The following is a 27,611-nucleotide window of genomic DNA, read 5'->3' as shown; positions in this document are numbered from 1 at the left end:
AACCTTGGCAATGCTTGGACATATTTAAATAGATCCCCACCAAGCCTTCGACTATGACGCTCTTTCTCACTATCCTCATCACTATCCTCCAACTGTACGTTTGCCAATTTTAACTGACTGTTTCATAGCCATTTTCTGAAGTTCAAACTCTCTCTCTTTTTCCCTTTCCTCTCTATCTCTTTCCTTTTGTTCTGCGAAGGCTCTTCTTTCTATGTTTCTTTCTTCTCTCGCCTTTTCTTTTTCCGTGATCTTTATCTCCCTTTCTGTTTCTTTTACTCTCATTGCATATTCAAGCTGCTTTAATACTTTTTCATGTTCAAGTTGCTTAATCTGCAACTGGATCTTTGCCATTTCTAATGAGTCAGACTGTATCTCAGGCAACTTTAAATGCTTAGCCACTGCCATAATTACCTCATCTTTTCGCATTTTGTCAGGTAATGTTAACTGCAATGTTTTTGCCAAATCTAACAGTCTGCTTTTAGTCTCTGTCCGTAAGGTACTGCGTGTGACTGTCTCCATCCCCAAATACTTCCGAGCCTCTGAAAGAGCCATTGTCCACAACACACTCCCCGCTTAAACTGAAATACCATACCTGAAAAGCAACCACAATATGCTCACCCCTCACTGTCTTTAAATTCACTAAGCCAATCCAATAGATAGACTTTTATCCCCCTCGAGCCCCCAATTTGTTATGAGCCAGGGTTTAGAGAACCCCAAAGTGTATCATGGAGTTCACCTGACCTACAACTTTTAATAGATTGTGGAATGGGGAGCACACGGCCCACTCTACAGGAATGGTGCAGCAGAAAAGTATTTTTTAAAGCAAAACAATGTTTATTCTATGAACTCAAGTTAACCTTTTTACTTTCTGACATCACTGCAGTAGTAAACACCCATTTCTTAAAGGTACTCTCACTACAGATATTTATATACACACCCATTTATAAACACACATTTCTTAAAGATACTCTCACATGACAATATAGTTACAAATAGCTAACAAACACTTACTGTTAAACTAAGACTCTTCATTGGACCCACCATATTGCATACAACGACTTACATCATAAAGCAGTGTTTCAACATTCGGAAGTTATCACATTTACAATTAAAACTCATAAATTTATTAGTTGGCATGTTGTGTATGTCACAGTACATAGAACATAGAACATAGAACAGTGGCCTGGACCCGCTTCCCTTCCTGCTCCCAATAAGTGTTTAATTTTGACAATGTGGGCAAGGTCTTCCAGCTGTTCATGCCAGTGGGATCCCCCAGTCTCATCGAAGGCACACCTCCCATGGGTTTCCTGGCGGCATGGGGTGGATTCAATGGGAAATCCTATTGATGGCAGTGGGATATTCTAATGGTGGACCACCTCCTGCCGCCAAGAAACATGCTATGGGGAGGCCAATGAATCTCACCCTATGGGCGGGATTTACCAATTGTTCATGCCAGCAGGAGATTTTGGCCCCACGCCGGAGCATGGGTTTCCCGGCGACAAAGGGTGCTATCAACGGGAATACCCATTGACAATGGCAGGACCGGTAGATCTGGCTGGCGGGTCGCCTCCCACGCTGAAACACGTGGCAGGGTGGTCAGTAAATCCCACCCTATATTTTAGTGTTAACACTTAAGATAATTAACTTGATCACTTGAAACATCACAGGTGAAACTATTCTTGACTCAAACATGCCCAGGATGGGCATTATACCCACTTCTAAAAATGCCATTATCCCACTATCTTGAACATTAGTAGGCACCCAAAAAGAATAATCTGACATGCTTTATTCGAACTGGCTAAAGTGGAATGTGAATGGGACATGTGAATCTATCTTTCTTCAGCCACAAAAAACAACTCCAGTTAACATTGGCTGCTGACATACTTCCTATGAACATTTGGATAAGGAGGTCAATGAATGAGAATGAGAATTTTGGATTTCTTTTTCCATGTTATATATTTTTCATGGTACTGTTAATTCTACCAAGAATGGACTTCCGGGTGCGGCGATGACCAGCTAAGTCGCACGTTTCGGCAGCTCCCGGTGGAACGGACTTTTGGGCTCTTGATAGGAGCCCCATCGGCAATTTTAACGGCAAATAACACTGTGCGGTAATCCAGAAGGGAATCCCCCCCGGACACGGATGGAAAAAAGAGAGGAAAGTAGCCGGATTGCGGTGGATCCTCAAGAGCAGCGGCCAGGAAGGCAGGCACAAAGCAAGATGGCATCGGAAGGAGGCAGTTTAATATGGGGCCCTGACCAACAAGAGTTCCTGCGGCGTTGCGTAGATGAACTCAAAAAGGAGATGAAGAAGGAGCTGTTGGCCCCGATATTACAAGCGATTGAGGGGCTAAAGGAGGAGCAAAAGACCCAGGAACAGGAGCTTCGGGTCGTGAAGGCAAAGGCTGCTGAAAATGAGGATGACATACAGGGCCTGGTGGTGAAAACGGAGATGCACGAGGCACAACACAAAAGATGTGTGGACAGGCTGGAGGTGCTGGAGAACAATGCGAGGAGGAAGAACTTAAGGATTCTTGGTCTTCCCGAAGGTGCAGAACGGGCGGACGTCGGGGCATATGTGAGCACGATGCTGCATTCGTTGATGGGATCGGAGGCCCCGACGGGTCCGCTGGAGGTGGAGGGTGCCTATCGGGTTATGGCGCGAAGACCGAGGGCTGGAGAAATTCCTCGAGCAATAGTTGTGAGATTTCTCCGATACAAGGACAGAGAGATGGTCCTCAGATGGGCCAAGAAAACTCGGAACAGTAGGTGGGAGAATGCGGTGATCCACGTGTATCAAGATTGGAGTGCGGAGGTGGCGAGAAGGAGGGCAAGCTTTAATCGGGCCAAGGCGGTGTTGCATAAAAGGAAGGTCAAATTCGGAATGTTGCAACCGGCAAGACTGTGGGTCACACATCTAGGGAAACACCACTATTTCGAAACGGCAGACGAGGCGTGGACATTTATTGTCGAGGAGAAGCTGGAGTGAGCGGGCCAGAAAAAGAACGTTTGGGACAAAAGTGGGGGGGGTGAATTTGTGGGATGAAGGGGGGAAAAGGGGGAAGAGAGGACTTCCCAGATTGTTAAACCTGCGACCCTGTAACTTCTCTCTCTTCCCCATGTCGTGGGGGAGGGGGTGAGGGAGGATGAGGAGCTGTGGGCGCTGGCCATTGGGGGCGGGGCCAAACAGGGAAGCGCGGGCTTTGTTCCCGCGCTATGGTAATCATGGCGGGAACAGGGAAGCAGGAAGGAGGGGGTCTCGCACAGTGTGAGCCGAGGTCACGGGGGGAAGCCGAGGTCGGCCAGAGTTTGCTGACTTCTGGGAGCAACATGGGGGGTGCAATTACGCTAGCTTGGGATTTAGCGGGGGGGTGGGGTTAACTGGGTTGCTGCTGCTGGGGAGAAGGGGGAGCTGGTATGGGAGGGGGGGGTCGGGGCGGGGGGGGGCGCCGCCTGGGGGGGATACAGCTACCTGGGAACCGGGTGAGGAGCTGGATTGAAAAAGGAAATGGCTAGTCGTCAAGGGGGGGGGTGGGTAAAGAGCCCCCCAACCCGGTTGATCACGTGGAATGTGAGAGGGCTGAACGGGCCGATTAAGAGGGCACGGGTACTCGCACACCTAAAGAAACTTAAGGCAGATGTGGTTATGCTCCAGGAGACGCATCTGAAGCTGACAGGCAGACAGGCAAAGGATGGGTGGGGCAGGTGTTTCATTCGGGGCTAGATGCAAAAAACAGGGGGGTGGCCATACTAGTGGGGAAGCGTGTAATGTTTGAGGCAAATACTATAGTGGCGGATAGTGGGGGCAGATACGTGATGGTGAGTGGCAAACTGCAAGGGGAGGCGGTGGTATTAGTGAACGTGTATGCCCCGAACTGGGATGATGCCAATTTTATGAGGCGTATGTTAGGACGAATCCCAGACCTAGAAGTGGGGAAGTTGGTAATGGGTGGAGACTTTAATACGGTGCTGGACCCAGGGCTGGACAGATCGAGGTCCAGGGCCGGAAGGAGGCCGGCTGCAGCTAGGGTGCTTAAGGATTTTATGGTGCAGATGGGAGGAGTAGATCCCTGGAGATTTAGTAGACCTAGGAGTAAGGAGTTTTCGTTTTTAGAACATAGAACATAGAACAATACAGCGCAGTACAGGCCCTTCGGCCCACGATGTTGCACCGAAACAAAAGCCATCTAACCTACACTATGCCATTATCATCCATATGTTTATCCAATAAACTTTTAAATGCCCTCAATGTTGGCGAGTTCACTACTGTAGCAGGTAGGGCATTCCACGGCCTCACTACTCTTTGCGTAAAGAACCTACCTCTGACCTCTGTCCTATATCTATTACCCCTCAGTTTAAAGTTATGTCCCCTCGTGCCAGCCATATCCATCCGCGGGAGAAGGCTCTCACTGTCCACCCTATCCAACCCCCTGATCATTTTGTATGCCTCTATTAAGTCTCCTCTTAACCTTCTTCTCTCCAACGAAAACAACCTCAAGTCCATCAGCCTTTCCTGATAAGATTTTCCCTCCATACCAGGCAACATCCTGGTAAATCTCCTCTGCACCCGCTCCAAAGCCTCCACGTCCTTCCTATAATGCGGTGACCAGAACTGTACGCAATACTCCAAATGCGGCCGTACCAGAGTTCTGTACAGCTGCAACATGACCTCCCGACTCCGGAACTCAATCCCTCTACCAATAAAGGCCAACACTCCATAGGCCTTCTTCACAACCCTATCAACCTGGGTGGCAACTTTCAGGGATCTATGTACATGGACACCTAGATCCCTCTGCTCATCCACACTTTCAAGAACTTTACCATTAGCCAAATATTCCGCATTCCTGTTATTCCTTCCAAAGTGAATCACCTCACACTTCTCTACATTAAACTCCATTTGCCACCTCTCAGCCCAGCTCTGCAGCTTATCTATATCCCTCTGTAACCTGCTACATCCTTCCACACTATCGACAACACCACCAACTTTAGTATCGTCTGCAAATTTACTCACCCACCCTTCTGCGCCTTCCTCTAGGTCATTGATAAAAATGACAAACAGCAACGGCCCCAGAACAGATCCTTGTGGTACTCCACTTGTGACTGTACTCCATTCTGAACATTTCCCATCAACCACCACCCTCTGTCTTCTTTCAGCTAGCCAATTTCTGATCCACATCTCTAAATCACCCTCAATCCCCAGCCTCCGTATTTTTTGCAATAGCCTACCGTGGGGAACCTTATCAAACACTTTGCTGAAATCCATATACACCACATCAACTGCTCTACCCTCGTCTACCTGTTCAGTCACCTTCTCAAAGAACTCAATAAGGTTTGTGAGGCATGACCTACCCTTCACAAAGCCATGCTGACTATCCCTGATCATATTATTCCTATCTAGATGATTATAAATCTTGTCTCTTATAATCCCCTCCAAGACTTTACCCACTACAGACGTGAGGCTCACCGGTCTATAGTTGCCGGGGTTGTCTCTGCTCCCCTTTTTGAACAAAGGGACCACATTTGCTGTCCTCCAGTCCTCTGGCACTATTCCTGTAGCCAATGATGACATAAAAATCAAAGCCAAAGGTCCAGCAATCTCTTCCCTGGCCTCCCAGAGAATCCTAGGATAAATCCCATCAGGTCCCAGGGACTTATCTATTTTCAGCCTGTCCAGAATTGCCAACACCTCTTCCCTACGTACCTCAATGCCATCTATTCTATTAGCCTGGGGCTCAGCATTCTCCTCCACAACATTATCTTTTTCCTGAGTGAATACTGACGAAAAATATTCATTTAGTATCTCGCCTATCTCTTCAGACTCCACACACAATTTCCCATCCCTGTCCTTGACTGGTCCTACTCTTTCCCTAGTCATTCGCTTATTCCTGACATGCCTATAGAAAGCTTTTGGGTTTTCCTTGATCCTTCCTGCCAAATACTTCTCATGTCCCCTCCTTGCTCGTCTTAGCTCTCTCTTTAGATCCTTCCTCGCTACCTTGTAACTATCCATCGCCCCAACCGAAACTTCACACTTCATCTTCACATAGGCCTCCTTCTTCCTCTTAACAAAAGATTCCACTTCCTTGGTAAACCACGGTTCCCTCGCTCGATGCCTTCCTCCCTGTCTGACCGGTACATACTTATCAAGAACACGCAGTAGCTGATCCTTGAACAAGCCCCACTTATCCAGTGTGCCCAACACTTGCAGCCTACTTCTCCACCTTATCCCCCCCCAAGTCACGTCTAATGGCATCATAATTGCCCTTCCCCCAGCTATAACTCTTGCCCTGCGGTGTATACTTATCCCTTTCCATCATTAACGTAAACGTCACCGAATTGTGATCACTGTCCCCAAAGTGCTCTCCTACCTCCAAATCCAACACCTGGCCTGGTTCATTACCCAAAACCAAATCCAACGTGGCCTCGCCTCTTGTTGGCCTGTCAACATATTGTTTCAGGAAACCCTCCTGCACACACTGTACAAAAAACGACCCATCTATTGTACTCGAACTATATCTTTTCCAGTCAATATTTGGAAAGTTAAAGTCTCCCATAATAACTACCCTGTTACTTTCGCTCATATCCAGAATCATCTTCGCCATCCTTTCCTCTACATCCCTAGAACTATTAGGAGGCCTATAAAAAACTCCCAACAGGGTGACCTCTCCTTTCCTGTTTCTAACTTCAGCCCATACTACCTCGGAAGAAGAGTCCCCATCTAGCATCCTCTCCGCCACCGTAATACTGCTCTTGACTAGCAGCGCCACACCTCCCCCTCTTTTGCCTCCTTCTCTGAGCTTACTAAAACACCTAAACCCCGGAACCTGCAACATCCATTCCTGTCCCTGCTCTATCCATGTCTCCGAAATGGCCACAACATCGAAGTCCCAGGTACCAACCCATGCTGCCAGTTCCCCTACCTTGTTTCGTATACTCCTGGCATTGAAGTAGACACACTTCAAACCACCTACCTGAACACTGGCCCCCTCCTGCGACGTCAAATCTGTGCTCCTGACCTCTATACTCTCATTCTCCCTTACCCTAAAACTACAATCCAGGTTCCCATGCCCCTGCTGCATTAGTTTAAACCCCCCCAAAGAGCACTAACAAATCTCCCCCCCAGGATATTTGTGCCCCTCAGGTTCAGATGTAGACCATCCTGTCTGTAGAGGTCCCACCTTCCCCAGAAAGAGCCCCAGTTATCCAAAAATCTGAATCCCTCCCGCCTGCACCATCCCTGTAGCCACGTGTTTAAATGCTCTCTCTCCCTATTCCTCATCTCATTATCACGTGGCACGGGCAACAACCCAGAGATAACAACTCTGTTTGTTCTAGTTCTGAGCTTCCATCCTAGCTCCCTGAAAGCCTGCCTGACATCCTTGTCCCCTTTCCTACCTATGTCGTTAGTGCCAATGTGGACCACGACTTGGGGCTGCTCCCCCTCCCCCCTAAGGACCCGGAAAACACGATCCGAGACATCACGTACCCTTGCACCTGGGAGGCAACATACCAAACGTGAGTCTCTCACGCTCCCACAAAATCTCCTATCTGTGCCCCTGACTATAGAGTCCCCAATTACTAATGCTCTGCTCCTCTCCCCCCTTCCCTTCTGAGCAACAGGGACAGACTCCGTGCCAGAGGCCCGTACCCCATGGCTTACCCCTGGTAAGTCGTCCCCCCCACAAGGATCCAAAGCGGTATACCTGTTTCTCGGGAATGACCGCAGGGGATCCCTGCACTGACTGCTTTTTCCCAGTCCCTCTTACAGTTACCCACCTATCTCCAATCTTTGGTGTAACTAATTCCCTGAAGCTGCTATCTATGACCCCTTCTGCCGCCCGAATGATCCGAAGTTCTTCCAACTCCAGCTCCAGTTCCCTAACTCGGTCTTGGAGGAGCTGGAGATGGCAGCACTTCCTGCAGGTAAAATCAGCAGGGACACTAACTGCATCCCTCACCTCAAACATCCTGCAGGAGGAACATTGCACTCCCTTCCCTGCCATTCCTCTAACTTTCTACCAAGATCTGGCTTTTAATAAAATTAAATTTTTATAAAAAATAATAATAATATAATAAAATATGGTACTTACCTCAGACCAATGGGTTTTATTATTAGGTTAGAGGAGGAGGGTGGGTGGGAGACACTACACGTGTAGTGTCTCGGGTTTCCTCTCCACCAGAATTTATTGGTGAGGGTCTTCCCAGACGTCCGCGGGTCGACTTCCTGTTCCCGCCTAAAAAACTAATTCAAAAAAAAAAAGAAAAATTCTCAGCTCCTGCTGAAATTGACTAACCAGCCAGCTCCACTCCCGCCGAAATCGACTGGCCTGCCCCTGCAAAGACAAGTCCTTTTAAAGGTTGACTTACCTCCCAGCAACCTCCTTCCGCAATGCTCCCGCTGAAACTGACTCACCAGCTGTTCTCACGCCGAAATCGACTGACCTGCCCCTGCAAAGACAAGTGCTTTTAAAGGTTGACTTACCTCCCAGCAACCTCCTTCCGCAATGCTCCCGCTGAAACTGACTCACCAGCTGTTCTCACGCCGAAATCGACTGGCCTGCCCCTGCAAAGACAAGTGCTTTTAAAGGTTGACTTACCTCCCAGCAACCTCCTTCCGCAATGCTCCCGTTGAAACTGACTCACCAGCTGTTCTCACGCCGAAATCGACTGCTGTTCTCACGCCGAAATTTTTCTCCTATGTACATAAAGTATTTTCACGAATAGATTTTTTTGTTTTGGGAAGGGCACTGCTCCCAAAGGTGACGGGGATGGAGTACACGGCTATAGCCATCTCGGATCATGCTCCACACTGGGTGGACCTGGAGATAGGGGAAGAAAAACAACAGCTTCCACCCTGGAGAATGGACATGGGATTATTGGCAGATGAGGGGGTGTGTTTAAGGGTGATGGGGTGTATTGAAAGGTACTTGGAAATTAATGATAATGGGGAGGTACAGGTGGGAGTGGTCTGGGAGGCACTGAAGGCAGTGGTTAGAGGGGAGCTGATATCTATTAGGGCACATAAAGGAAAACAGGAGGGTAGGGAAAGGGAGCGGTTGTTGAAAGAACTGCTGAGGGTGGACAGACAATACGCGGAGGCACCGGAGCAGGGACTGTACAGGGAAAGGCAAAGGCTACATGTAGAATTTGACTTGTTGACTACGGGTAAGGCAGAGGCACAATGGAGGAAGGCACAGGGTGTACAGTACGAATATGGGGAGAAGGCGAGTAGGTTGTTGGCCCACCAACTGAGGAAAAGGGGAGCAGCGAGGGAGATAGGGGGGGGTGAGAGATGAGGAGGGAGAGATGGAGCGGGGAGCGGAGAGAGTGAATGGAGTGTTCAAGGCATTTTATGAAAGATTATATGAAGCACAGCCCCCGGACGGGAAGGAGAGAATGATGCGCTTTCTGGATCAGCTGGAATTTCCTAAGGTGGAGGAACAGGAGAGAGTGGGGCTGGGAGCACAGATTGAGACGGAGGAAGTAGTGAAAGGGATTGGAAGCATGCAGGCGGGGAAGGCCCCGGGACCAGATGGATTCCCAGTTGAATTCTATAAGAAATATTTGGACTTGCTGGCCCCGCTACTGATGAGAACCTTTAATGAGGCAAGGGAAAGGGGGCAGCTCTCCCCGACTATGTCAGAGGCAACGATATCGCTCCTCCTAAAGAAGGAAAAAGACCCGCTGCAATGCGGGTCATACAGGCCCATTTCCCTCCTGAATGTGGATGCTAAGATTCTGGCCACGGTAATGGCAATGAGGATAGAGGATTGTGTCCCGGGGGTGGTCCATGAGGACCAAACTGGGTTTGTGAAGGGGAGACAGCTAAATACAAATATACGGAGGCTGCTAGGGGTAATGATGATGCCCCCACCAGAGGGGGAAGCGGAGATAGTGGTGGCGATGGATGCCGAGAAAGCATTTGATAGAGTGGAGTGGGATTATTTGTGGGAGGTGTTGAGGAGATTTGGCTTTGGGGTCGGGTATATCAGGTGGGTACAGTTGCTGTATAGGGCCCCGATGGCGAGTGTGGTCACGAATGGACGGGGGTCTGACTATTTTCGGCTCCATAGAGGGACGAGACAGGGATGCCCTCTGTCCCCGTTATTGTTTGCATTGGCGATTGAACCCCTGGCCATGGCACTGAGGGGTTCCAGGAAGTGGAGGGGAATACTTCGGGGGGGAGAAGAACACCGGGTATCTCTGTATGCGGATGATTTGTTGCTATATGTGGCGGACCCGGCGGAGGGGATGCCAGAGATAATGCGGATACTTGGGGAGTTTGGGGATTTTTCAGGGTATAAACTGAACATGGGGAAAAGTGAGCTATTTGTGGTGCATCCGGGGGGGGGCAGAGCAGAGAGATAGAGGATTTACCGTTGAGGAAGGTAACAAGGGACTTCCGGTACCTGGGGATCCAGATAGCCAAGAATTGGGGTACATTACATAGGCTTAATTTAACACGGTTGGTGGAACAGATGGAGGAGGATTTCAAGAGATGGGACATGGTGTCCCTGTCGTTGGCAGGTAGGGTGCAGGCGGTTAAAATGGTGGTCCTCCCGAGATTCCTTTTTGTGTTCCAGTGCCTCCCGGTGGTGATCACAAAGGCTTTTTTCAAAAGAATTGAGAAGAGCATTATGAGTTTTGTGTGGGCTGGGAAGACCCCGAGAGTGAGGCGGGGATTCTTGCAGCGTAGTAGGGACAGGGGGGGGCTGGCACTACCGAGCCTAAGTGAATACTACTGGGCCGCCAATGTTTCAATGGTGTGTAAGTGGATGGGAGAAGGGGAGGGAGCGGCGTGGAAGAGATTGGAGAGGGCGTCCTGCAGGGGACTAGCCTGCAAGCAATGGTGACGGCGCCGTTGCCGTTCTCACCAAAGAAATACACCACAAGCCCGGTGGTGATGGCTACATTGAGAATTTGGGGGCAGTGGAGACGGCATAGGGGAGGGACGGGAGCTTCGGTGCGGTCCCCGATAAGAAACAATCATAGGTTCGTTCCGGGGAGAATGGATGGGGGATTTGGAGCATGGCAAAGAGCTGGGGTAGTACAATTAAGAGATCTATTTGTAGATGGGACGTTTGCGAGTCTGGGAGCGCTGACGGAGAAATATGGGTTGCCCCAAGGGAATGCATTTCGGTATATGCAATTGAGGGCTTTTGCGAGGCAACAGGTGGGGGAATTCCCGCAGCTCCCGACGCAGGAAGTGCCGGATAGAGTGATCTCAGAGACATGGGTGGGGGATGGTAAGGAGGAGGAATCGGACGGACTCTCAGGGATGTTATTGTATATGTATAGGTATTTGGTATATGTAATTGTATATTGGATTGCTGGACTGTATTTTTGGAGAGTATTTATTTTGGACAAGGCAGTTGCCATTTAGTTTTGTTTTTTGTTTTTGTTTATATATTACTTATTTATTTGTTTCAAACTGGCCACGGTCATTTATATTGCTTTATTGCTGTGTAAAAGAAACACTACGTGTTGTTATGTTTGGCCAAAAAACTTGAATAAAATATATTAAAAAAAAATAATAATTCTACTAAGAATGAATTTGTGGGCGTCAGGGTGAGGCAGTGGTTAGCACTGCTGCCTCACAGCGCTGAGGTCCCAGGTTCGATCCCGGCCCCCCGTCCGTGTGGAGTTTGCACATTCTCCCTGTGTCTGGGTGGGTCTCACCCCCACAAACCAAAAGACGCACAGGGTAGGTGGATTGGCCACACTAAAATTGCCCCTTAATTGGAAAAAAATAATTGGGCACGCTAAATTTAAAAAAAGAATGAATTTGCAATAAAGTATTTGTAATCCTTCAGAAAGGTGGAAACATGGATTCCAAAAAAAACCCACAAAGAAAAGAGTTATCCCTGGTGTCACGGCCATAGTGGGGTCTATGTTCATACATCTTTGAAAGTTGCCACTCAAGTGGATAGAGCTGTGAAGAAGGCCTATGGTGTGCTTGCGTTCATTAACAGAGGGATTGAATTTAAGAGCCGTGAGGTGATGATGCAGCTGTACAAAACTTTGGTAAGGCCACATTTGGAGTACTGTGTACAGTTCTGGTCACCTCATTTTAGGAAGGATGTGGAAGCTTTGGAAAAGGTGCAAAGAAGATTTACCAGGATGTTACCTGGAATGGAGAGTAGGTCTTACGAGGAAAGGTTGAGGGTGCTAGGCCTTTTCTCATTAGAGCGGAGAAGGATGAGGGGCGACTTGATAGAGGTTTATAAGATGATCAGGGGAATAGATAGAGTAGACAGTCAGAGACTTTTTCCCCAGGTGGAACAAACCATTACAAGGGGACATAAATTTAAGGTGAAAGGTGGAAGATATAGGAGGGATATCATAGGTAGGTTCTTTACCCAGAGAGTAGTGGGGGCATGGAATGCACTGCCTGAGGAAGTAGTTGAATCGGAAACATTAGGGACCTTCAAGCAGCTATTGGATAGGTACATGGATTACGGTAAAATGATATAATGTAGATTTATTTGTTTTTAAGCGCAGCACGGTAGCATTGTGGATAGCACAATTGCTTCACAGCTCCAGGGTCCCAGGTTCGATTCTGGCTTCGGTCGCTGTCTGTGCGGAGTCTGCGCGTCCTCCCCGTGTCTGCGTGGGTTTCCTCCGGGTGCTCCGGTTTCCTCCCGCGGTCCAGGGAAGTGCAGGGTGGGTGGATTGGCCATGATAAATTGCCCTTAGTGTCCAAAATTGCCCTTAGTGTTGGATGGAGGTGCTGAGTTTGGGTAGGGTGCTCTTTCCAAGAGCCGGTGCAGACTCAGGGGGCCGAATGGCCTCCTTCTGCACTGTAAATTCAATGATAATCTATGATTAATCTAGGACAAAGGTTTGGCACAACATCGTGGGCCGAAGGGCCTGTTCTGTGCTGTATTTTCTATGTTCTATGTTCTATGTTGGTGTCACGGCCAATATTTATCTCGGTCAACATCACAAAAACAAATTATCTGTCCATTATCACATTCTATTTGTGAAAGTTTGCTGCATGCAAATTGGCTGCCTGATTTCCTACATTATAACAGCAACTATACTTCACAAAGTAATCCATTGCCTTGAAAATGCTTTGAGATGTGTGATACAAAGAACAAAGAAAGGTACAGCACAGGAACATGCCCTTTGACCCTCCAAGCCTGCGCCGACCATGCTGCCCATCTAAACTAAAATCTTCTATACTTTCGGGGTTCGTAACCCTCTATTCCCATCCTATTCATGTATTTGTAAAGATGCCCCTTAAATGTCACTATCGTCCCTGCTTCCACCACCTCCTCCGGCAGCAAGTTCCAGGCACCCACTACCCTCTGTGTAAATAAACTTACCTCGTACATCTCCTCTAAACCTTGCCCCTCGCACCTTAAACCTATGCCCCCTAGTAATTGACCTCTTTACCCTGAAGAAAAGTCACTGACTATCCACTCTGTCTATGCCCCTCATAATTTTGTAGACCTCTATCAGGTCGCTCCTCAACCTCTTTGTTCCAGTGAGAACAAATCAAGTTTATTCAACCTCTCCTCATAGCTAATGCCCTCCATACCAGGCAACATTCTGGTAAATCTCTTCTGCACCCTCTCTAAAGCCTCCACATCCTTCTTGTAGTGAAATCAGTGTTGTTCTTTGAGATGTGTGATGATCGTAAAAAGCACAATATAAATACAATACTGCCATAAAAACATATGGGGAAAAGTATAAGGTATTCAGAAATGGCACAGTGGTTAGCACTGCTGCCTCACAGCGTCAGGAACCTGGGTTTGATTCTGACCTCGGGTGACTGTGTGGAGTTTGTACATTCTCTGCTTGGGTTTCCTCCAGGTGCTCGGTTTCATCTCAAAATCCAAAGATTTGCAGGTTAGGTAAATTGGCCATGCTAAATTGCCTCCAACTGTCCAACGGTGGGGTTACGGGGATAGGGCATGGGTGGAGTGCTCCTTTGGAGAGTCAGGGAAGAGTCGAATGGCTTCCTTCTGCACTGTAGGAATCCTATTGACTCTATGACATCAGCAGAGTTCCGCAGAGCACAGATGCTTATTCTCTGCATGGAGGCTAGTGTGTTTTCTCCCAGAGCTAACAGGCTATGGAGACAAGTTCAACATCCTTTCACTGCCTACTGCTGCATACAACCTTTTCCTGGAAGAGGCAGTGTGTGAAGCATTTTGAGATTGTGGCTATTAGGGTACAATGGTCTATATGTTGTATGAGAGATAAGGGGCGGAATTTACTGAAAAAATGGCATGGAAATCAGCGTGGAAATTGTTGCGAATCCTTCTGGCCTCAACAGCGCAATCCGGATTGCAGTCTTTAGGCACTTAGAAATTTTCTTTATCCTTGCGTGAAAAACAGGATGCCTTCTGACCCCATCCCAGGGGTCATCTGAACACTTAACTCAAGGGGCGCTGCATTTAAATTGTTCCATAGCACTTGATCTCATTCAAGCCAGGAGGTTTGGCAGCTAGAAGATCAGGTCCCAGACTTTCAGAAGCAGCCCTCACATGATTGCTGGATGCTGTGGAATGGCAGGCCACAATTTACCCATGGGTTGGCAGAAGACCCCCCCCCCCCCCCCCCCCAAGCAAGGCCACCAATCCTGCCTCGGTCAGTGCCAGCAACCTGACCAAGAGGTTCAATGTAGGAAAATAAATGAATGACCTACTACAATCTACAAGGGCAAGTACCCTCTGTCTGCCTTTGGCACTCCACTCTGACAACCCCCAGAATGTCACCTTGAACCCACATGCCGCCACCTCGCAGATTCCCAGCACCCGACCTCCCAGTTCATCCTCAAACATCCCCCGACACTCCTCATCAGAACCCCTCCCTGCTTAAGCGCAGTGCCCACACAGATGCTAGTCGCATCAGGCTCAAATGATCCCCTTTTGTGTCCCTGTTGGAGAAGATCGCCCGCAACCACAGAGAGAGAGAAGACAGTTGGTGGAACGCCCGAAATAAGGACCTTGACTCCCTTTGAGGAGAGGACCACGGAGCTCGTAGGGGAGGCCCAGGAGCAGGCCTGCACAGATATGGAGATTGGTCTGCGACAGAAAAACGAGTAGCCACTGCACCTTCATTCAGATGATCAGCCTCAAGTGATATTTTTGTTGTCCAAACCCTTGACCAGGCCATGTACTAAAACCATGTCTGAAAGCTAGTGATTCAAAACAAACCTGTTGGACTTTAACCGGTGTTGTAAGACTTCTTACTGTGCTCACCCCAGTCCAACGCCAGCATCTCCACATCATTATTGAGACAGATCACAAACCATGGGTGTCATTACTGGACGAGAAAGAACTTGCTGGGATAACCCCCCAGAATTCTTAGATTCCACTGTGTCTCATGCACTTTGCATACAGGACAGTGTGTGCCCAGGGGAAGCATCAAATGACTGTGGATACACTGTGCAGGACCACATTAGACCATCCTGTTGTAACACACAATGTCAATCTGGTTGACAAATTAGGGGCTGGTTTAGCACATTGGGCTAAATCGCTGGCTTTTAAAGCAGACCAAGGCAGGCCAGCAGCACGGTTCAATTCCCGTACCAGCCTGCCTGAACAGGCGCCGGAATGTGGCGACTAGGGGCTTTTTACAGTAGCTTCGTTTGAAGCCTACTTGTGATAATAAGGGATTTTCATTTCATTTTTCATTTCAATGAGTTATAGTCCCAGTTTGTGACAACACAACTGCTGGCGAGCTCCCAAAAGCTTCCACAAATATGCCAGGCACTGATGTGAGATGAAGAGTGTGTCCCACCAATCAGTACTCCATATGGCAATGTTATAAAAATAAAACAATTATGCTTCACCGGTATGATCTGTATGAGTAATTGGTCATTCCCATCTCACTCCAGCCAGAGATTCTACTGTGAATCCACCAGGGCCACTTGGGCATCACAAATGTTCAGAGCACGAGCCCAGACTGCACAATGGTAGCTGGAAATATCAAGAGCAACTAAACTGCTAGGTGTTCATGCTGCACAAACCAGTCCAGTGGGAGTTCCTTATTCCCACACACTTCCCAACCAGACCATGGGAATGTATCTATTCATTGGCAAGTCCTTCCTCAACATTGTTGACAATTTCTCTTGGTGGTTTGGTGGATCAAAGTGAAGCGTTTACGCATGACCACAGAGTTGGTAATTAGGTTGTTGCAATAAATCTTTGCGATTCATCGCAGCCTGTCCAGGTGTTCTGAAAAAGGGCCGCAATTTATTAATGACTACTTAACTTATTTTGCCAGGAATTGTGGATTTCAACATGTCACCACCTTCCAGAGTTATCCCCAATCTAATGATGAGCCAAAAGGGCATCTGCACAATTGAAATGCTCTTGAAGAAAAATGCTGACTTTCTAATGGTGCTTAGATCCACCCCATTTCACAGGTCTGCTGGGGCTAATCCACATTGATTTCCATGCTTCCAAATAAATTAATCCCAGAGTTGACAGAACGATGAGAACGATCAGGACTGGACTTCCGCTGGCGGCCATGGAGTGAGTGGTTACACATTTAATGGCTCCTGCTTGAGCTGGATTTTTTTCAGACCTTCCCCACCCGAATTATGTGGTGTTGGATGGCAGAACATGCATGAGCACTGAGGGAATGCAAAACTCCTCAAGTGGGACTGGTTTATTACTCATCAGACGAGAAGTGCAACGAGAAAGAGACAGCAGCTTGAGCAAGAGAGAATTTATGGTGCGACACAGGGGAAAATGGTGGACAGTAGAGGGGGGGGGGGGCAGTGCTACATGCCCAGTGGTCTACAGAGAGCTGGTGGAATTCCACAACAGCAAGTTCCTGCAGCAGAGGAAGGAGGCCTTAGAATACCTGGTGAAGGTGGCGGAGCCGCTTCAGGTGGCTATTGTGCGTGTGGAGCAGAGGCAGCAGCCACAGGGCCTGGTGATCCAAATGGGGGAGGAGTCGGTGGGGGAGCATGAGGATCGGTTGACCTCGCTGGAGGCGGAGATGGGGATGGTGACAAGCAGAAGGCTGAGGGAAAAGCTGGAGGATCTTGAGGATTGCTCCAGGAGGCAAAACATTCAGATCATGGGGATTCCTAAAGGCATTGAAGGTGCGGAGGCTGCCAAGTACGTGGCGAACATGCTGGAAAAGCTGATGGAGGATGGGGTCTTTGACCATCCTCTTGAGGTAGATTCAGTCCACAGGATGCTGGGGAGGCCGCAGGTAGGGGAACCACCGAGACAAGGAGAAGATCTTGAGGTGGGTGAGGTAGTTCAAGAGGTGCACTTGGGAGGAGAGCAAGCTGTGGATCTATCAGGACCTTGCAGTGGAGTTGGCCCAGTGGAGGGCCGGATACAACCGGATCAAGGCTGCCCTCTACAAGAAGGGGGTGATGTTTGGGGTTTGGCGAAGGACTTTATGAGAGATTATGGACTGGGAGGAGTATGAGGACATTGAACTTTGGAGTGGTGTCTTGTGTAAAATGTGGGCACACAGGGTGGGTGGATTGGCGAGGATCACGATGGGGGGGGGGGGGGGCAGGGAGCTGTGAGGGTGAGAGTGCCTTTTGTTTATCCTTGTATGTTTTTTGTTTGGAGGAATGGGGGTTGAGGGGCGGATTGAAAGGTAGTCAGAAGCCCTGGGAGGGAGCTACTATGCTTGTTGGTTTGGCTAGTTAATGGGAGTGAAATGCGGTGCTGCCTGGACGGAGTGGGGGAGAGGGGAATGGGTTGTTTTTTTTGTTTGGTTAAGGGTGGATGTTGTGTTCCTTCAGGAGAGGCACTTGAAGCTGGGAGATCAGACGAGCTGTGGAAGGGATGGGTGGGGCTGGTGTTCCATTTGGGGGGTTGAACATGGAAGACGAAGGGGGTGGCAGTGCTGGTCAACAAGAAAGTGACCGAGGTTGGCAGTATTGTAGTGGACCCGGTGGGCAGATACGTGATGGTTAGTGGGAAGCTGGAGGCGACGCCTGTGGTCTGGTGAATGTCTATGCCCCAAATTGGTCTGATGTGGACTTTACGAGGGGGTGGGGGGTGTTAGTGAAGATCCCGGATCTCGCCATGCACCGGCTGATAATGGGGGGGCGATTGTAACACGGTTTTGGATCTGAGAATGGACTGGTTGTGTCCCAGGTCGTTAAAGGTATCGGCGATGGACATAAGCCATAAAGTTAACACAATGAACTTCCTTGTTTAAACCACTGCCCTAGTTTAGAGAAAAAAACATGAACCTTAAAATTTGCCAATTAATTATCCACCTGCTTACCCCTTTGGCTTTGGGTCTTGTTGTCACTTGCTCCATTTCATGGACCATTTCTGGTTCTGTAAAGGACCAGAACAACATATCTTCCCAAATTCATCAAATTCCCCAAGTAAGTAATTTTTCACAGCAGTACGTCATGCTACTTAATTTGTGCATAAGCAAAACATAGAAAATAGGAAGAGGCCATTTGGCCCTTTGAGCCTGCTCTGCCATTGATTATGATCATCCAACTCTGATATCACTTACCCTCCCATATCCTTTGACCCCCTTTGCCCCAAGTGCTATATCTAACTGCTTCTTGAAAACAATGTTTTGGCTTCAACTACTTCCAGTGGTAACAAATTCCATAGGCCTACTACTCTCTGGGTGAAGACCTTTCTCCTCATCTCGGTCCTAAATGGTCTACCCCGCATCCTCAGATTGTGACCCCTGGTTCTGGACACACCCACAATCGGGAACACCCTTATTGCATCAACCCTGTCTAGTCCCGTTAGAATGTCATAGGTTTCTATGAGAACCCCGCTTATTCTTCCGAACTCCAGCAAATATATTCCTAACCAACTTAATTTCTCCTCAAACATCTGTCTAGCCATCCCAGGAATCAGTCTGGTAAACCTTTGCTGCACTCCCTCGAAAGCAAGAACATCCTTCCTCAGCTTAAGGAGACCAAAACTGCGCACAGTATTCCAGGCGTGGCCTCACCAAGATCCTGTACAACTGCAGCAACACATCCCTGCTCCTGTGCTCGAATCCTCTCGTTATGGATGCCAACATACCATTTGCCTTCTTTACCGTCTGCTGCACCTGCATGCTTACCTTCAGTGACTGGTGTACGACGACAGGTCTCGTTGCATAAAACCTCCTTTATCTATACTAGCTGAAGTTCTAAAGACCCGAATCAGACCTTGCCTACCAGATTATCAGTTCTAATTTGCCAATTGATTAACTGTGCTGCTGCACAGACTGAACAAGAATTACAAGTCAGTTAAACTTAAATGCTAAATGCAAACTGGAGTAATAGCATGGTTGTGTTGTAATTCACCGACTGACCACTAGGAGTCTCATTAGTATATAAGTAAATGTTAGAGTCAGCTGACCTCAGACTGTCTGGAGGAAGCTGGAGAGGTTGCTTGTGCATGATTGTATTGTTATTCATCTGTTATTGTGTATATAATTTACCCACAGTTAATGTTAATGAATTGTTTATAGCTTTAGCTACAGGTGTTCTTGTAATAAATCAGGCCATCTGACAAGAACATTACATGGTACCAGGGTTGGATGATATTGAACACTGAGAAAACCTGCCACAGAGATTTGAAGATTTTGCAGACTGCAGAATTATCACAGAGTTGTTGAAGCCACCAGTTTCAGTTTTCATGGTAATGTAATAATAATAATCTTTATTGTCACAAGTCGGCTTACATTAATCCTGCAATGAAGTTACTGTGAAAAGCCCCTAGTCGCCACATTCCGGTGCCTGTTAGGGTACAGAGGGAGAATTTAGAATGTCCAATTCACCTAACAGCACATCTTTTGGGACACGTGGGAGGAAACCAGTGCAACCGGAGGAAACCCACGCAGACACAGGGACAAAGTGCAGACTCCACACAGACAGTGACCCAAGCCGAGAATCGGACGTGGGACCCTGGAGCTGTGAAGCAACAGTGCTACCCACTGTGCTACCATGCGGCCCTATGGACAGCGACTGGCAAATGTTTAAACAACAATTTAATTTGTTCCTTACTGCAGTAAATTTAGAAGATCAATCAGATTTGTGTAAAGTAACAATGTTCCTAACAGCGGCAGGGCCCAAAGCAATTGCGGTGTTTAATAAGTTTAAATTTGCAAACGATGAAGATAGTCAAAATTTTAATGAAAACATTTGAAGATTTGATACCCATTGCAGCCCCAGAATGAATGAAATTTATGAGCGCTATGTGTTTAGATCACGTTTACAGAAGATAGAAGAGTCCATGGAACATTTCATCACTGATTTAAAGCTAAAAGCCAAATAGTGTAATTTTTCTGCAGTGGAATCTTCCATGATTCGGGACCAGATTGTGTTTGGTGTGAATGAAAATAAGTTGAGGGAACGGTTGCTGATGGAGTTGGAGCTGTCTTTGGAACAAACAGTTAAGGTTTGTCAGGCTCACGAGCTGCTAGCAGCCCAGCATTCCAAAATGTTTCTCAGTAATGGCGGCGTCTTATTGGAGGAGAATACTCCGGTCGCCACCCTTTTTCCAAAAAGGCGGTAAGTTCCTGCAGCTCCTCGCACACCAAGAAACAGGTTAAAGATCAGGACAAAGTATTTCTGTGTAAAAGATGTGGTCAAAGGCACAAATTAAGGCAGTGTCGAGCATTTGGCAAGTTTTGTTCCAGATGCAAAGTAAAAATATCACTTTGCTCAGAATTGTTACTCTTAAACTCAACCCCAGACCATCAGCACAGTGGAAGACACAGTCTCCAGCAATGAAACATCATTGTTTGTTGGAGTAATAACACAGATGAATAATTTTTGGAGACATCAAAAAATTCTCCAGCACTTAATAAAATGCAAATTGATACTCAATTTAAATTAAATGAGGTTGATGAGGACAAATGTCTGCCACCACTTGAAGTGAATGGTACAGTGGTCCAATTGAAGCTGGACACTGGTGCCAAAGCCAATTTAATCAGCATGACTGATTTTTAAAACTAAAAATTCAGCCAATTACAACAAATCAGAAAATAGCTCAGATTATAATGGTTCAAGCATTAAATGTTATGGTGCTTGTGACCAGAATGTGGTGGTGAAGAACAGTTTATTCCATCCCATTCTATATTGTGTCAGAGGTCTTGGATTCATTATTAGGTGATCAGTCCTGTGAAGAATTAGGTCTAGTGCAGTTATATAGCATCCACAAAGGATTGATCAACGCTCCAACGATTCTGAGAACAATATCAGCAAATTTAGCGATGTGTTCACTGTTTGGGTACACTACCATTTACCTACAAGATACAACTCAAAGAGGATGCAAAACCTGGATACTGGCACCAAGAAGAATACCTTCACCTCTTTGGGACCATCTCAAAAAGGAGCTAGACAGAATGACAAAATTAAAAGTAATCAGAAAGATAGAAGAACCTACCGACTGGGTAAACTGCATGGTTTGTGTAAAGAAAAAGAATTGTGATATTTGCATATGCATGGGCCCTAAAGCTCTTAACAAGAAGGTCAAAAGAGAACATTACCAAATACCAAAGCGTGAGGAAATAACATTGAAGATGATTGGTCCACAATTCTTGATGAAACCTGACGCATCTCAGGGTTCCTGGCAACTAAAGCTAGAGGAAAAAGGTACTGCGCCATTTGGACGATACTGCTTTGAGAATGCCATTTGGCATAATTTTGGCATCAGAAATGTTTCACCATGCCATGGAGCATGAAGGTATCGAAGGCGTACGTGTGTACGTGGATAATATCATTGTTTGGGGCTCAACAATAGAGAGCAGAATACGAGGTTGCGTAAAGGTCGAACGAGCGTCAGGAGAAATGGGCTGATGCTCAACAAGCAAAAGTGCCAATTTGGAGTAACTGAGGCCACATTCCTAGGTGACAAGCTCTCATTGCAAGGCATTGAACCTGATAAGGACATAATCCAAGCAATTCTCAACCTGCCAAAATCACATGACAAGAAAGCCATTTTAAGAGCGAGGGGTATGATCAATTTTACAGGGAAATTCATTCCAAACCTGTCAGCAAAATCAACACATCTACGTGATCTCCTGCACAAGACAATGGATTGCACTTGGACTGCAATATGAGCAAGAGTGGAAGAAGCTCAAGACTTCACTAACCACCAAGCCAGTTCTCACATTTTTTGACCTTGTCTAAGCAGATTAAAGTGTCAACAGACGCTTCCAAAGATAGTCTGGGAGCAGTTCTTCTGCAACTCAAGCATGATGATTGGAAACGAGTCATGTATGCATCATGATCCATGACAACAGAGCAGAGGTATGCTCAAATCAAAAAAGAATGCCTGGGTTTAGTTGTAGGCTTTGAGAAATTCCACAACTACGTCTATGGGCTTCCAACTTTCAGTCGAGACAGATCATCATCTTTTGATTATCATCAAACAAATTCTCAACTGGATGTCTCCACGCATTCAGAGGTTGATAATGAAGTTACAACACAATGATTTCAATCTCATCTACACGCCAGGCAAACATTTGTTCTTAGCAGATGTATTATCAAGAGCGCCGATACAAAGTATTAGTAGTGAAATTGCTGACGATGTAGATCTGCATGTCAATCTTATTTCCACACTACTGCCACTACCAGATGCAAAACTATGTGAGATCCAAGAAGAGACCAGGAAGAATCAAACTCTTCAAGAAGTGATGAGGAACATGAACTCACATTGGCTCAGAGGTCAATGTATGGAGTTCTGCAACACGAGATCTGAACTCAGTATCATTAATGGAGTGGTACTTTGTTAGAACACGATACTCATACCTCGATCTCTTCGCTAGGATGTAGTAAAGGGGATACATGAAGGACATCTAGGGATTGAAAAATGTAAGCGGAGAGCTCGTGACTGTTTACTGGCTAGGTATAAATCAGGATATTGAAATAACGGTCCATTGTTGTTACACATGCCAGACACAGCATTGCAAGCAAACAAGAGAACCCATGCAAATATCTGATTTACCTACGGCACCATGACAGAAAGTAGCTATTGATCTCTTTCACCTACGAGGGAAAGATTATTTAATGATCATAGACTATTTTTCAAAATATCCCGAAATGGCTCTACTGTCAAGCATCAGGGCAAGCAGTGTAATACTGCACACCAAGTCAATTGTTGTTAGGCACGGAATTCCACAAGTCATCGTGAGTGACAACGGTCCTTGTTTTAGCTGTAAAGAGTGGCAACATTTCGCAGTCACTTATGATTCCAATCACGTCACGTCGAGTCTGTTGTACACTCAAGCCAATGGAAAAGCCGAAAAGGATGCACATGTTAAGCAATTGTTGAAGAAAGCAATGGATAAGCCAATCTGACCCATATCTCACACTATTGAGTTAGAGCATCACCATGGTCACATGGTAGATCGCCAGCAGAGTTACCCATGAACAGGAGGTTGCGTACCACACTTGGCAAAGGAGGAGAATGCAATGGTACTGCAGAAAATGCAAAACATTAATGCAAACCAAGAGCAGTTATATGATAGAGTGTATAGACCTTTACCATCTCGGAGTAGTGATGACATTGAGAGAGTAGAGGATTTGGGCAATTAGTCAGGAAAAACCATTGTACTTGAATAAGTAGCACCTCGTTCCTATAATGTACTGACAGAGGAAAGGTTGGTTTTAAAGAAAAAATTGTTGTGCACTCTTGAAAACCAGAAGACTTTCACAATAACCTGATGGATGACAAATCTACTTCAGAATCATAGAATGCTGCAGTGTCAGATAGTTCAGCAGTTCCTGAGCATGAGGAGGTCATGGAGAACATTGAATCTACAAGTTCTGAGCAGCAAGATCAAACTTTATCATCCAGAGTCAGAAGGAAACCTGATTGACTCAATTTGTAGATCGACTATTTGTAAATACTACGTTCTTGTCTGTGTATATAACATATAAAATGTTAAACCAGTTTGAAAAATGTAAAAAAATGAATACTGTTAGACTCTATAAATATTGATGATAATGTATTAATTTCATTTTTTCCTTCAAAGGAAAGATGTAGTGATACCATGGTTGTGTTGTAGCTCACCGACTGACCACTAGAAGTCTCAATAGGAGAAGTGAATGTTGGTCAACTAACCTCAGACTGGCTGGAGGAAGCTGAAGAGAGATGTTGCTTGTGCTTGATTTTACTGATATTCATCTGTTGTCTTGTATAGTTTGCCCCCCAATTAATGTTAATAAATCGTTTATAGCTTTAGCTACAAGTGTTCTTGTAATAAATCAGACCATCTGACTAGAACACTACACAAACAGGCCGAGATTTTAAAAAGAGATCAGCCCTAAAATTTCCTCACTCAAATTCCCCAAGTTAAGTAAGAACTGTTGTAGAGGTGCTCCCTTGAGCTGGACTTTGTGCTGCTTCAAGAGCGTGGCTTATAAAGCTTCCATTAATACCCAAGTGCACCAGAATACCTTACTATAATCATTCATAGATTTTCCCTCTTTCCAGATGGGCAACCATTTCATCTTCTCTCTTCTCTAATAAGATTTGTTGCAAGAGAACACTGCATTCATCACTTCTGTGGCACAGTTAACTAATGATTCAGCCACTGGCTTTTATTCTGAGAACTTGATATTTTATATCAAGGTGAGAATCATTATTTCTATGCCAGAGACTCAGGTCAAGTATATCAGTTAAAGACAGTTAACACTCCCTCTACTCTGGCCCCATCACATTCCTTTTCCAGATCATTTTCCAGTTGTCATATTGCAGATCATGCAGACACCAAAGCCCTCAGTCACAGAATAATACAGCACAGAAGCCTTTGGTCCATCTTGTCTGCATCTGACCTGCCCACCTAACTCTATTTGCCAGCTCTTACCCTGAATGTTAGGATTTGCCAAGTGCTCATCAGGTATTTTTTTTTTAATAAAAGGATTGAAGCAACCCGTCTCTACCACCCTCCCAGGCAGGGCGTTCCAGACTGTCACCACCCTCTGGGTAAAAAGTTTTTTCTCAGATCACCCCTAACAATCTTTGTTAGTGTCACAAGTAGGCTTACATTAACAATGCAATGAAGTTGCTATGAAAATACCCTAGACGCCACACTACAGCACCTGTTCGGGTTTACGGAGGAAGAATTCAGAATTTCCAATTCACCTAACAAGCACGTCTTTTGGCACTTGTGGGAGGAAACCTGAGGACCCGGAGGAAAAACACGCAGACAGGCAGAGACGTCTCAGTTACCCATGCTGGGAATCAAACCCGGGCCCCTGGCACTGTGAAGCAACAGTGCTAACCACTGTGCTAAACCTCCTGCCCTTCACCTTGAACTTGTGACTCCTCGTAACTGACCCTTCAACTGAGGGGACCAGCTGTTCCTGATCTACCCTGTCCATGCTCCACAATCTTCTACATCTCAATGAGGTCATCCTCACTTCTCTGCTTCAGCGAAAACAACCCAAGCCTATCTTTTAAAATTTAGAGTACTCAATTCATTTCCAATTAAGGGGCAATTTAACATGGCTAAGCCACCCACACAACTCAGCTTTGGGGGGGGGGGGGGGGGGGGTGAGATCCACACTGACACGGGGAGAATGTGCCAACTCCACACGGACAGTGACCCGGGGCCGGGATCAAACCCCTGCCCTTGGCGCCGTGAGGCAGCAGTGCTAACCATCGTGCCACCCATACAACCTCTCTTCATAACTTCAATGTTCCATCCCAGGCAAACCCCTGATGAATTGCTTCTACACCCCTTCCAGTGCAATCACATCCTTCCGATATGGCGTTGGAAATTGCACAGTACTCCAGCTGTGGCCTCACCAAAATTCTATACATGTTCAACATGACCTCCCTGCTTTTGTAGTCTATGCCTCGATGGATAACGGCAAGTGTCCCATATGCCTTTTTTACCACCCTATTAACTGCCTTCAGAGATCTATGGACCAACGCTGCAAGGTCCCTTTGTTCCCAAGAACCTGTCATGCCATTCATTGAATACTTCCTTTTCACATTACTCCTTCCAAAGTCCATCACCGCATACATTTCAGGGTTAAATTCCAGCTGCCACTTTTCTACCCATTTGACCATCCTGTCTGTATCTTCCTGCAACCCAAGACATGCGTGTCCTCTTTCCAGTGCCACTGTGCCAGCCAAACTTCACCTGATAAACATCAACTCATCCAGAGCTCCATCTTCATCCCATTCTCACAAAGCCCTAATCATTTGTCATTCCTGTCTTTGCTGACCGTTACTGATTTCCTATTAATAAATTTATTTCAAATTCCTTGCTCTTGTTCACAAATCGTTCCACAACATTCTCCAAGCATAAAATTCTGTTCATAGCTCCCACTTCCAATTCAGGTTCTCCCTTTCCTCTGCTCTAAAATTGGAGGCAGAAACTTTAATCATCTTGAGAAATACTCTCCAAATCATTTACCTTGTTAATTCACCCAGTTCTCCTTCAAATGTTTTCGAAAAACGTATTTTTGTCCCTCAACCAGCTTTTCTCTTAGGTGTAAGCCTCAAATATGTAGTCATCTGGTGTTGAAAATGCATTACAGGAATTTAAACTAATTATCCTCATTACTAAATCAAAATCAACTTTATATTGAGACTGCTCAGATTTTACATAAATGATTTTCAGCCCATTAGTCCGTGCTGGTTTCAACTAGTGTACGAGGGTCGAAGAGTCATATTGGACTGGAAACATTAATTTGGTTTCTCTCGCCACAAGACGCTGCCAGACTTGAGGTTTTTCCAGCATTTTCTGTTTTTATTTCAGGTACTTGGGCTGAAAGGCCAAAGTCGAAGATGCTGCACCAGCCCAAACAAAGTTATTCATATTTTAATTTTGGAAAAAAAAACACAACCTGTAGGTGTTATTTGCATGGCAAAGAGACACAATTTTCAGTTTGAATCAGAGAAGCAAGAAATATTGGGACTTGTCTGAACATTAATGTAATTGAAATAAACTTTTATTGAAGAGGACAGTAACACTGAACAAAAAGGTTACATAAAATATTACAACAGATTTTAGTCGAAGAACCTATAGGACTGTTATGGAATTTCTTTGTGATACTGTAGATTTGATTTTAATATGTATTAAGACTAGAAATATACCACTGGCCGACAAGTGTGGGACAAACCACAAGACACTGCCAGGATGATGTAATGTTAATGCATAACTGGGAAATGTTTCCAGATACACTTTTACTGGTTTGTGAGCACAAGCAGGTGGGAGGGGGAAAAATTGAAGAAATCAAACATTAACAAAAGATGTAGCAAAAATAAAAATTATAACAACTGCAATTTATCTTTTGGGGATTATTCCAAGAATATTTTGAATTTAGAATTGCACAATGGCAGGGTTCTAAGAAAAAAAGCATTGGTAACACAACCAAATAAAGCACAGAGGTTTCATTGTGAAACTTATTGTCTAATAATATTGTTGGATCACAGATTTTATTAGCTGAAGAAAAACACTTCTCATTCCATGAGACAAGGCCAACACTGTCCCAAAATACTTTCAGAAGTTTAACTCAGCAATCATACAATGTTAAAAATGTATAGCAAAACCATTGTATAGAATCACATGGCCAATTGATCTGCATGTTACTATATAAAATGTTTAATTGAATGTTTCATATGAAAGAAAATTCAACTCCTTAAATGTATATGGGGTAAAAGGTATTTTGAAAATTCCTCAGCGCCGAA

General features: G+C 46.0%; 1 long non-coding RNA gene across 1 annotated transcript in view; it reads left to right on the top strand.

The window, feature by feature from the left end:
• The window catches only part of LOC140416923 (uncharacterized), a 29,287-nt gene extending 5,138 nt beyond the window's left edge, over nt 1-24,149 (top strand). The window contains exon 2 of the long non-coding RNA XR_011944783.1: nt 23,941-24,149. This is a non-coding gene — a long non-coding RNA (uncharacterized lncRNA). The remainder of the gene's footprint in view (nt 1-23,940) is intronic.
• The last annotated feature ends 3,462 nt before the right edge of the window (nt 24,150-27,611 follow it).

The sequence above is a fragment of the Scyliorhinus torazame genome, chromosome 1 (genome assembly GCF_047496885.1).
Source record: "Scyliorhinus torazame isolate Kashiwa2021f chromosome 1, sScyTor2.1, whole genome shotgun sequence".
NCBI lineage: Eukaryota > Metazoa > Chordata > Chondrichthyes > Carcharhiniformes > Scyliorhinidae > Scyliorhinus > Scyliorhinus torazame.
This window is presented reverse-complemented; position numbering and strand designations above follow the sequence as displayed.